Source organism: Anastrepha ludens, chromosome 6 (assembly GCF_028408465.1).
Source record: "Anastrepha ludens isolate Willacy chromosome 6, idAnaLude1.1, whole genome shotgun sequence".
Lineage (NCBI taxonomy): Eukaryota > Metazoa > Arthropoda > Insecta > Diptera > Tephritidae > Anastrepha > Anastrepha ludens.
In genome coordinates, this window is record NC_071502.1 from 29,616,588 (window position 1) to 29,628,880 (window position 12,293).

Below are 12,293 nucleotides of genomic sequence, written 5' to 3' on the forward strand. Positions count from 1 at the left end.
CTTCGACCATTTTGTATTACAATTATTTTTGAAGTGAAACTTCTTAGTCGTCGATGGACGAGCGAGAAGAATGAACAGTAAAATTTCAAGGCCATGCAACGTTTTGTGCATTTTCCTTCCGCGAGAAAAAAAAAGATATAACGTGGAGGAAAAGGAGAGAGAGAGCTATACCTTATATATATCTTGATACACTTTAGGCTATTTTTCCTGAGTTTTTCCTTGTGGTTCCAAATTTCTAGTGAGAAATAATACTGCCTACTTTTTGGCGCTTGTTTGTTGATGCAAACTTGTAGGAAATATTTTTTTGGTACCTACTTTTTGGCGTTATATTTCTTTGGTGCCTACTGTTTGGGGCGTTTTTTGGTCCCAATTTTTTTGGCGTTTTTTTTTTTTGTACCTACCTTTTGGCACAAAAGAAGAGAAAAGCAAAACAGCCAAAACTGTTGAAAATGTTGATGTGCTACCTTTTAGACGCGTGGCGTCGGTTTGCGGCTCAGCTAAATTCTCTCTGCGACATATCTATGCTCAAATTGATTTGCTTTTGCTATGCGGCGCTCACGAGTATACACAAGAATGATAGAAACAAGATTGCGCCCATCAGAGAGTGCGTGACGTCACGTTTGCCAAGTTGTGCAGTGTTGCCAGCCATTTGCTCTTCACAATAAATTTAGTGCTTTTTTATTATACTCAAAAGTTAAGTTTGGTGTTTGTTTCTTTTTGTTTTTAATTTAAAGCTACCGCAAGTGTAAGTTAAAAAAAAACTGTATTATTAAACAATGGAAGTTTAAAAATAGTCACTCTGAGAAGATTTTAGTGCTAATGCAAATTTGTTGATTCTTATAAAGTTTGATATTTTGAAAGTGCAAATTTAGTTTTTTGCTACTTTTAAGTTAATGCAAGAATTTAGATGTCCTTCTCTCAACTCTTCTTAACATTCAAAACTTTTTTACACATTTTAAAAAGCGTTTGAATTTACTGAATGCGAATTAAAACCATAGAGCTGTAATCGTTTCGTCCGGTCCTCAATCCGTAGTGGGACATAGGGCAACAAGAGGTGTATTAATAGTAAGAATAAGCAACAAAATACGAGAAAATACTGAAAGAACCATACTGACTTTTTTACAAAAAGAGTACCTTATCTTTTTACATAACCTCAAATATAGCAAATAAGTCGTTCCCTTAACAAAAGATTTTCTTTTAACAAAAAAACTCATAAATTAAGTTGCACATATCCATCCAACGCACATTTTAAAGACAATTTGTCACGCATACAAAGTTCTTTAAGTAATTCAATAAAAATTTGGTATTTTATTTTCTTTAAATGGGCATTTTAGTGCGTTTTTATATCCAAAGATAGGCAACACTGCAGTAACGAGCGAGAGATTTGACTGCCGAAAGTAGAAAAAGAACAAAAACAACTACTGCAAGCGCGGGCAATGCGACCAGATGTTAAAAAAAAGTAAAGCTAAATAAAACTGAGTGAATTATTGAACTTAAGAACGATGATATCGATATCATCGGCCTTAACAACCGCGCTGTTAGTTCTGCCTTCTCCAAACTGGATAAAGAGGCAAAGCGAATGGGTTTGGTGGTGAACGAGGACAAAACGAAGTACCTCCTGTCATCAAACAAACAGTCGGCGCACTCGCGTATCGGCCCCCACGTCACTGTAGACAGTTATAATTTCGAGGTTGTAAAAGACTTAGTTTATTTAGGAACCAGCATTAACACCGATAACAATGTCAGCCTTGAAATCCAACGTAGTGCTACTTTGGACTAAGCAAGCAATTGAGTAGTAAGGTTCTCTCTCGACGAACAAAACGAACACTCTACAAGACTCTCATCATGCCCGTCCTAACGTATGGCGCAGAAGCGTGGACGATGACAACATTCGATATTGTTTGAGAGAAAGATTCTGCGTAAGATTTTTGGACCTTTGTACGTTGGCAATGCCGAATATCGCAGGCGATGGAACGATGAGCTGTATGAGCTTTACGACGACATAGACATAGCGCAGCGAATAAAAATCCAGCGTCTTCGTTGGCTGGGTCATGTCGTCCGAATGGATACAAACGCTCCGGCTTTGAAAGTATTCGATGCGGTACCAGCTGGTGGTAGCAGAGGAAGAGGAAGGCCTCCTCTGCGTTGGAAAGATCAGGTGGAGAAGGACTTGGCTTCACTTGGTGTGTCCAATTGGCGCCGGTTAGCACGAGAAAGAAACAACTGGCGCGCTTTGTTAAACTAGGCCAAAATCGCGTAAGCGGTTATCGCGCCAATTAAGAAGAAGAAGAATTATTGAACTAATTTAAAAAAAATGCATATTTTATAAAATTATACACATTATTTTTATTTACAACAGGCTAGAAAAATGTCATGCAGAAAGAACTTAAACTCCGAGACTAAATAACAAAAACAAAAAATGCTAAATCAAGTTACGAAAATGGTAATCTGGCCTTACTGGTGCTAAAACCACGTAACACATTGACAAATTCGCTGAGAACAAAGTAACGGTACCACGAAAGGCGCCATCTCATTATTCTTTCCATCATGAGTATACACACATATGCATATACATACATAACTTTTTCTTCTCTTAGTGTTTTAGCGTATGAAAATTACCTAATACTTTTGATTTTCTTGAATTTTCTTTGCTCCCTTAATGGAGGATATGAAATGTTTTTTGTTTTTTTTATTTGAACTGCTTTTAACTTGCAGCTGAATAAATGTATTTAAGTGTGTACTTATGCGAGTTTATGAAGCCATTTAGTTTAGTACCTAACCTCAATAATAATAAATTTGCATTTACAAGTAAATAGTTTAACTACAAAAACAAAAGAATGAAAACGAAAACGAAAAAGTAGTACCTATTAGGTCTATGTAGTAATTACATTTTGTTTTTTATGATACGAATACTTTTTATTGCAATTTAAATGATAGGTTAAACTATGGTATTATATTATTGATTCTATACAATTTTACAATTTTTTTATCACCTAATAATACAATGTTACCCATATTTCCCGAAAAATTACACGTTTGCAATTTTGTTAGTACTTTTTATGTAGTCAACTCAAAACTGATTTTTACTTAAGCTGATTTTTTTTTGTTATTTTTTATTTTTAAATTTATCTTAACTACATATTTTGTGTATTTTGTGTATACATATTTGTGTAGTTGTATGCAAATATTTAAAGAAATCCATTTTTCTTCGTCGTAAATTTTATTTTTCTTAAATTTGTAACAATTAGTAATTATTTTTTATTGGTACATTTTTATGCTAAGCGAGTTTTTGTAAAGACTGTACATAAATAATATAATCTTATACCTAATTAACACACACTAACTGCTGACACGTTAATATGTACATATGTATTATTATTTTTCTTTTAATTACTAATTATACTCGTAAGAGTTTCAGAGTTTCACTTATTTCTGCTTTTAATGCTACCATTTCAACTTAATTACATATAAAGTCAACAACCTATAAATATAAATCTATTTAATTGCTTACTAGCTACATATAGTATGTGTGTATGTATGTACGTGTATTTATACAACTATGAGTAGTATTGAACAAATACAAGCATGCACACACATGTGTATGTATGTATGTTTGTATGTATGCAGTATTGCTTAATTTATTCAATTGATTTAACTTTTATTACATACATACAAGTATAAGTATCAATATCCTTCATACGAGTATTTGCTTTTGCTGCTATTTTTTATTTGTTTTTTTATTGTTGTTTTTATGTTTCACGTTTACGACACTCTATGCCAAATAAGTTACATACACACACGCAACACTTAACCAACAATTACAAGTTAGAAAATTTGTTAACAATTAAATTTATGAAAATATTTTTGTAGCCATCTACTTACGAAGAAATACGTACGACGTATTAGTATAGTTGTTAATTAGGGGCGCACACATGCATGTGGGTATGTATGTATGTATGAATGCTTGCATGTATGATTATTGGCTTACGACAAAGTACAGCATGTTTATGCATGCATGAATGTATGTATGTATGTATTTATGTATGTATATAACATTTGTATTCATAACCGCAGAAATGTGTGAGGAGCAGTTTATTCCTTTATTTATTCGTTATTTCAGTTTCTTTTTTTTTAATTTTTTTTTGTACTCCTTTTACAGAAGCTAGCAGTTTGATTTTCAGTTTCATGCATTCCTTTTGCTTTGTATTTGAGTTTGCTCTCCATTCAATTTCCGTTCTCGCAAGTGTCACCCACTGGCTCTACAATTACAATTCCATGGCTGTTGCGGTCACCTTGCCTTAAGCTTAACTATATAGTATATTTTTTAAGCTTAGAAGTCTGATAAGAAAAGGGTTTTGTGTTTGTTTTATTTTTTATTTTTTTTTTTGTTTTTGTCTATTTTCTACATTTATTACTCAATGATTGGTGTTGTTTCTTATATTTCTCCCCCTAATGTCGTAGCTTTAGACTGACTTTTTTTTCTTCTTTCTTTTTTAACTAATTTGCTTTGCTTTCTCAAGTTTGTTTGTGACCAAATCCAATGCCTTTTGCACCCACGTTTTCGCCAAAATATCTTTGTCAGTCCATCTCCAAATTATTGAAAATAAAGGAATTTCATTTTTGATAAAACATTTAATTTGATTGCTGCTAAGTAAAGCCGCCGTTATTCATTGCTGCTTCCACTGAGAATTCTGTAAAAAATTTGTAGAGAAAAAAGTAACTTAGTTTTTGTTTTTGTATTACTTTAGAAGTTCCAAAATATGTGTGAAAAATGGTGTTGCTTTAAGGCGCATTCATTAAAGGTGGTGGCACTAGACCAACAACAATGTTCTGTACGTTTGATTGTCAAAGCAAAGTATTGAGAAACCAGAAAATAAATAATAAACTCGCCTTATTTCATTCTGAGCCGGCAGCCACATGGACATGGTGAAAGAAAAAAAAACAACTCAGCTGATTTATCAACACCATCTTTAATAGATTCGCCTTAAACTGGATGCAATATTTTTCTACATCTATACAAAACCTAGCAAATTTCCATACATAAACTGAGGTGCATAACTAACGGGTGATTTTTTAGCTATTATCTCTTTAAACTGTTGGTTTAAACAGCTGACGCACGTTTCGTGTTTTGTTTCACTGTCAAACGTCTTCAGTTTGGTCTATAATTTAACCATGAATCGTCTTACAAACGAACAACGCTTGCAAGTCATTGAATTTTATTATAAAAATGCGTGTTCTGTTAAGAAAGTTTATCGCGCGCTTCTTCCATTTTATAGTCAGTTTATCGACCCACTGAAGCGACTAGTCGAACTATTGTGACTAAATTTAGAACCAAATTTACATTATTGGACATCAAACCACCAACACGCTTACGTAGAGTGCGAACTGAAGAAAATATCGCAGCTGTATTGGCCAGTGTTTATGATGACCATCAATTATCGATTCGTCGCCGTTCGCAGCAATTGGGCCTCTGTTACTCAACAACGTGGAAAATTTTGCGAAAGGATTTAGGTGTGAAGCCTCTCAAAATACAGCTGGTGCAAGAATTGAAGTCGAACGACCTACCGCAACGCAGAATTTTCGGTGAATGGGCTCTTGGGAAGTTGGCCGAAGATCCACTTTTTTATCGAAAAATTGTGTTCAGCGACGAAGCTCATTTTTGCATCAATGGGTACGTAAATAAGAAGAATTGTCGATTTTGGAGTGAAGATCAGCCAGAAGAATTGCAAGAGCTACCAATGTATCCAGCAAAGGTCACAGTTTGGTGCGGTTTATGGGCTGGAGGTATCATTGGACCGTACCTCTTCAAAGAAGCTGCAAATCGTAACGTAACTGTAAATGGTGAGCGCTACCGTGAAATGATATCCAACTTTTTTTTGCTCAAAATTCAAGAGCTTGACTTGCATGACATGTGGTTTCAGCAAGACGGTGCCACAAGCCACACATCACGCGTAACAATGGACTTGTCGAGAGGCGAGTTCGGTGAACATTTTATTTCACGTTCGGGACCTGTCAATTGGCCACCCAGATCGTGCGATATAACCTCTTTAGATTATTTTTTGTGGGGCTATGTTAAAGCTCATGTCTATTCAGACAAGCCTGCTTTCCATTTTTCTAAATTTTACGTGTTTTTTTAAAACTTTCCTATAGCTCTTAAAAAATCACCCTTTATTTACAGGGGTACCCGAAAAGTCGTGCTAGATGCTTAAAAACTTGTTCAAAAATAAATAAACACTTCTTTTAGGTGTTTGGCCGAGCTACTCCTCACATTTGTGGTGTGCGTCTTGATGTTGTTCCACAAATGGCGGAACCTACAGTTTTAATTTAATTTAAGCAATTGCATTTTTAACCGTAGGTTTGAATTCACAATGTCAGACCGCGTTCAATAGGAACTGCGAGAACCATAGGCCCTTCCCCGAAGTCTCGAATGGTTCACAATCGGAATACTGAAGAACGCTGCGGTAATCTATGGCCGAAACACGAAAATCTCCGAACCGATGGGTAGATGGCTGAAATTGAAGCAATTTCAATCTGTACGAGAATAAATCGTATGAGGGGCAACAAGGGTGCATACATAACTATGTATATACTCGGGCATTCAAGCTGCAGTGAAAGTACTAGCTTTAAATTTTGTGAAATGGAAATTTATTTTACGAATACCTTAACATCCTGAAACAATTTAGTTCAACACATAAAATTGTCCTTTGCTGGGTTCCGGGTCACTCTGCAATAAAAGACAATGAAATTGCAGATGAACTCGCTAGGGCGGGGTCGATTGCAGATTTTCACGGCCCAGAACTATACTGTGGTATCAACTGGGCAAAAGCTAAATGCAGGGTAAAAAGCTGGGAAAATACTCAAAAAATTACTCATTGGAAAGTCACACGAAAACTCCGTCAAGCCAAAAGGCTTATAAGGTCATTTACCTACAATAGCGAATTGCATGGCATGCGTAAAGTAGGCACAAGGAAAATACTTGGTAAACTACCATCTCTCAAAAATTCACATTGGAAATGAGACAGAGTGAAGATTACAAGTAATACAAGTAAGTCTGGAGGATGCTGAAACCACAGATCTCGTGCCGCTGTATAGGTTGGGCAAAGGCAAGACTGCTCATCCAGATTCAGTTCCATTAGTAAGCTCAGGATAAAGATGGGTTGAACTAAACGTATGTGAGCATTCTATGAGCATTCTCGGTTTATTCTTGGAGAGGATTATGAGTTTTTAAACCTATTTTGGATGTACCCCCCTGGCGTAGCCCCATAGTTGGGTGCCAGCTAACCTTTCTTAGCCTTAGCTCTTCATTTTTAAGCTTCTCCTTGATGGTGTGTGGTACCATAGCAAGGAAGGGCTTAGGTCCTGTTAATAAGGAGGCCCCAGCCTCTCTTGCCAATGCGCCTGTTACTTCGTTCCCAGTTTTATCCCTGTGTCGTGGAATCTAAATTAGCCGAATGTGTTTGTGCGTTCCTAATAGATTCAGTTTCTCAGTACACTCAAGGACCAGGGAGGATTTAATCTCACAGGATAACAGTGCCTTGAGTGCCGCCTGACTGTCGCTCAGAATGGCAATCCGCGCATTGTGAAAATTTCTGTTTAAGTTGATATCTGCACATAGATAGATGGCATACACCTTCTCTTGGAAGATTCTTGGACAACTAACCTTAGGGATAAAAGTGTCAGCCAGTTCAAGCAAAATGGTTTAACGAGGAGTAGTAGGTGAACTGCTACTGTGGTAGCACAGTTCATCGGTAACGGTCTAAGTCAGTTGGTGTTAAGACCGTCGGCCACATCCGCCTACCTACCTTTCATGCCACTAAATAAGCAATTGAAGAGCCAAGTCTTCTCTCGTTGAAGAAAGGCAACACTTTTTAAGTCTTTTGAAGCATGAACGATGAACAAATTCGATGAAAGTGTTTTCGAGAGAAAGATTTGCGGAAGGCGAAATATCTACAGATATTGGATCAATGAACTCTGTGAGCGGTGTGAGCTGTATACAGGGCCCGGCGCTCGAAGTGTAACCGATTAAAAGGGTCATAAATTTAGTTTTGAAAACTACTTTTATTCAATACGAAGTAAAAAATGTGGGAAAATAATACAAAATTAAGAATTTATTTACTTTTGTCCACCTTTTGCCTTGATTATGGTCTTGAGTCGGTCCAGAAACGAATCACAAGCTGCCCGAATGTGACTTGCAGGTATTTTGGCCCACTCGCGGACAATGCATTTTTTCAGCGCCTCGAGACTGGTGAATCCTTTAGTTCGGACCTTGCTCTCTAGAAGGGCTCGAAGAGAATAATCCATCGGATTTGCGTCTGGTGAGTTTGAGAGCCATTGTGTGGACGTTATGAAGTTCGGTACGTTTTGTTTTAGCCATTTTTGGTTCACTCGAGTTTTCTGAGACGGTGCCGAGTCCTGTTGAAACATCCATAGTCTACGACTCCGAAGAACCCTCCAGAATACTTTCCCGATAATATTTCGCATTTACCTTGACGCTAGGCTCGATGAAAACGATTGGAGAGCGTCTATCTGCGGTTACATCGGCCCAAAGCATTACCTGTGGCGGGTACTGGCTCCTAGAGGCCAATCGGTGGCTCAAATTCTCGTATGAACGGTCAGCCAAATAAACCCTAACGTTTTGGAAGTTTACGAATTGCTAAATTTGAAAAATTTTCTCGTCAGAAAGCAAAATGTTCGGAAATTGATCGCTTTCGGCCGAGCGAAGCAACTCCTTCGCTCTCTCAAGTCTGACTTGTTGCTGCTTTGGTGTGAGATCATTCGCTTTTTGGATCTTGTAAGGCTTGACTTTGAGACCATTTTCAGTATGTAGCGGATACTATGGTTAGATATTTTCAGTTCCTTCACCATTTGACTGGCACTTCGACGGGGATTTCGCTCAAGTCGCTTCATCACTTTTTGAACCATTTCATGTGACGTTGCAGTCTTTTGATGACCATCTCCATTACGTTTCGTGATGCTACCAGAATCATTGTAACGAGTAATGGTGCGATAAACAAAAACTTTATTTACTTGTGGGTGCTCGAGCTCACGAATAATCGCTGGTTGTGATTTGCTAGCCAAATATAATGCAATCCCACTATTACGTTTGAAATCCATTACTGATTTCCTTTTTTCGCGTTTACTCTCGGCAAAATACTTCCGCGCGCTTGTAAACAATACTCTGGAAAGTCATTTAGTCAGCTAACAGACAGTTGATGCACGTACATCAGCTACGCGAGCGGTCTGAAGTTGGTTACACTTCGAGTACCGGACCCTGTAAATTATTCATACGAGCGGTTGGTACAATAAGTAAACATCCAGCTTCTTAAGGGGGGAGCCTGGTTTATAAGGTCAAAAAATCAATTTTTTTTTTCATTTTAAGCGATTCCTAATATATTTCAGAATAATATATTTCACACAAAGTTACAGAGCCTAATTCTCAATATTTCCGTAGATACAAAGCCAAAGGTAGGCGAGCGTTAGGTAGTTACGCTGTGACCGGACAGCTATAGTACAAAATTTATCTTCTTTTCTCGACTTTTCATTTTTATGATTTCTTTGAATTGGCGTACATGAATGAAAAAAAACTAATGAACCTTTTGAAATGAATCATAGCTTGTTCCCTTCAGTATTAAATTCTCTTCTATTTGAACTAACAAAATAGATAAAAAAAATTTTCAAGATTTTTATACCAAGATGAAGTGAATTTTTTTTATTATAGAAAGGCATTTTTTTCTTTAAAACCTCCAAAAAGTTGAAATTTTGGAATTTCCCTCAGTTTTCTTAGTTCATCTAGAATAAAAAATCATGATAATTAGAAATCCATTTGAATTTTTTGCTTTAGATAATAATTACGAGCTGTATCTTGTACGCCAGTTGGAAACTCCAGCGTTTCAACGCTCTACTAATTTCTATGTTAAACATTTTTTTCAACTTATTTTAACCAGTACAAAATTTTTTTATACTTTTTAAATGTTCATTAAAAGATATATTAGAAAAAACTTTGCAGTGCTAAATTAATTTTTTCCTTAAAACAAAAAAATCGCAAAAAGATGCAATTTTTAGAATTCATAAACCAGGCTCCCCCCTTAACCGGCTAGGCCCAATACCAGCTCTTAAAGTATTCGTTGCGGTACCCGCTCGCAGTGGCAATACAAAACAAGCGCCATCTTCTTTGTGTGGAAAAGACCAAGTGACGAAGAGCTTGGCTTCACTTTGTATCAGTTAGTAGCAAAAGGAAAATACTGGTGCTTTGTTGAACTCGATCAGTATGGCTTAGCACCAATAAAGAAGAAGAAATAAATATTTTCGCGTTACGCAAATTTCTTCTCTTAATTTATCTTATTCGTTTTGTGGGGTTGCCCAGAAGAACAACGCCACTGCAAGCTTACGAACCTGGGCTTGTTCGCTTACAAATTTTGCTGCTTGTGGTAACTACGATTCTACTGATTTCACGTGCACATAAACATATTAATTCTAAAAACGTTTTTTGCATATTTTTCCATCAAGCTTAAATATAAATGTCTTATTGTATGTGATCCCCATTTACCCAACTCAAACACATAAACATACACAAAGTGAAAAAAGTGGTTAAGGATGAGCGAAATTTCCATGGAAATAAAGCAAACAAATGAAAAAAAAATGAAAATCACTTATCATATTAAATTATAATAAAATTTCTCGACAGCCACCCGCCCGCACCGATAATAATTTGTCTCTTATCAACATACCCAAAAAAAAAAAAGGCAAAAGTTTTATCTGCATTTTATCGCCGTTGCTGTCATCTTCACTCGGGAACTCATTATCATGGCCATTCTCATTTATATTTTATTTCATCGCATTTCTCCATCTCACCCGTCGTTGCTATTAAACTTGCTCGTTTAGTATTTGTAACTATCACCACCATCCCAATTGCAATTTCTGCCCTCAGAAGCGCTGATGCTGACCTGCGGACTTAACTTTTCCCAGCAGCATTTGAAAATTTCGCCAGCATAAGAAACTGTATATGTAGATGGGGAATGTTGAGATAAAAACCGGCAAAAGAAAAGAACATGCATTGTGGGAAGTGGGAAAATCAATTGAGCTCAGTGTGGCCATCATTAGAAGGTAGGTGTAGGTGGCCTGCAGCAGAGAGTGCTGGGAACTTTTCGAGTGAAAAAAGTGGCAATGGCATTGGGAAGTAATAAAAGTAAATGCCGGATGATAGCACTTGATGTGGTGCATTTCTTATATTATAAGTTAGCACTAAACTTCGAGAAGTGTGGTGGGGATGGAAAACAGGAAAGAAAATAATTTAAAAGAGATTTAGAAGTTCGTTGATTTTCATAGAACTTTCTTACATGTAATCTTAGACATATGGCTGTGCGAAAATTATTCATAGTTGGTCAATAACACGAGAAAGATTCAATAGTTCAAACTCGATATTTATTTTTTCCCTCGCCCTTCCACGACAATCGGTTCTACTTTATCGGAATGACCGGGATTTATAACCGACCAAAGACTTGCCACTCCAGCACCATTCCCCTTGCGTGTATGGATAATTTATAAGCTGCTACTACAACAACAACAACAACAACCAATACACATATTCTACCGTTTTTTCCAATATTCAAAACATATGAAAAGAAAGGCCGTGGGAAATCATATTTTCTGCGAAAATGTCATTTCTAAACATATAAATTTTATGATTACTAAGTCTAATCTTTTCTGCATGCCTGGTACTGGCCTACAGACCACGCTCTTGGAGAATGGTGACTTCTTTCATGCTGAAAAGTCTCGATCGACTGGTGGAATTGCGCATACGTCAGAAGCCGCTGAAGGCTCACCCTCTGTCTCCATTTCAGCATGCCTATCAATCCTGCGAGTTGGTACTGCAAACCCTTGTTGCTAGGGTAAAGCTGGCCATCGATAGGAGGGACTACGCTATGGACATCTTTTTACTCATAGAGGGGGCGTTTGATAATGCCACATTTGACAGTATACCGGGTGCTAGTGAATTGCATTCGTTTGATGCTGGCCCAAAGAATCGTCTCGGTACAAGCAGAAGAAGATCTGCTAGTGTCATACCATTGCTCTGGTGTATGGTAATCAATCCTCTACTCACCACCTTAAACGACTCGGGAATCTACGCACAAGCATATGCGGACGATGTTGCCTGTTTGGTAACAGGCCCTTCGTTTATAAACATCTGCAGGAAAGTGCAGAAAACTCTGGATCTGATTGACAGTTGGTGCTGTGCGAATGGGTTATCGGCAAATTCCGCCAAGACTGGTATTGTCCTCTTCACCAGAAGGAGG

The 12,293-nt window shown here is 37.1% G+C and overlaps 1 protein-coding gene across 1 annotated transcript in view; it reads right to left on the reverse strand.

Annotated features, from left to right (window-relative positions):
- Positions 1-4,034: 4,034 nt before the first annotated feature.
- The window catches only part of LOC128867000 (5-hydroxytryptamine receptor 2A-like), a 140,977-nt gene continuing 132,718 nt past the window's right edge, over positions 4,035-12,293 (reverse strand). The window contains exon 6 of the mRNA XM_054108091.1: positions 4,035-4,691. The gene's annotated coding sequence lies outside the window, so the exon portion shown is untranslated. The remainder of the gene's footprint in view (positions 4,692-12,293) is intronic.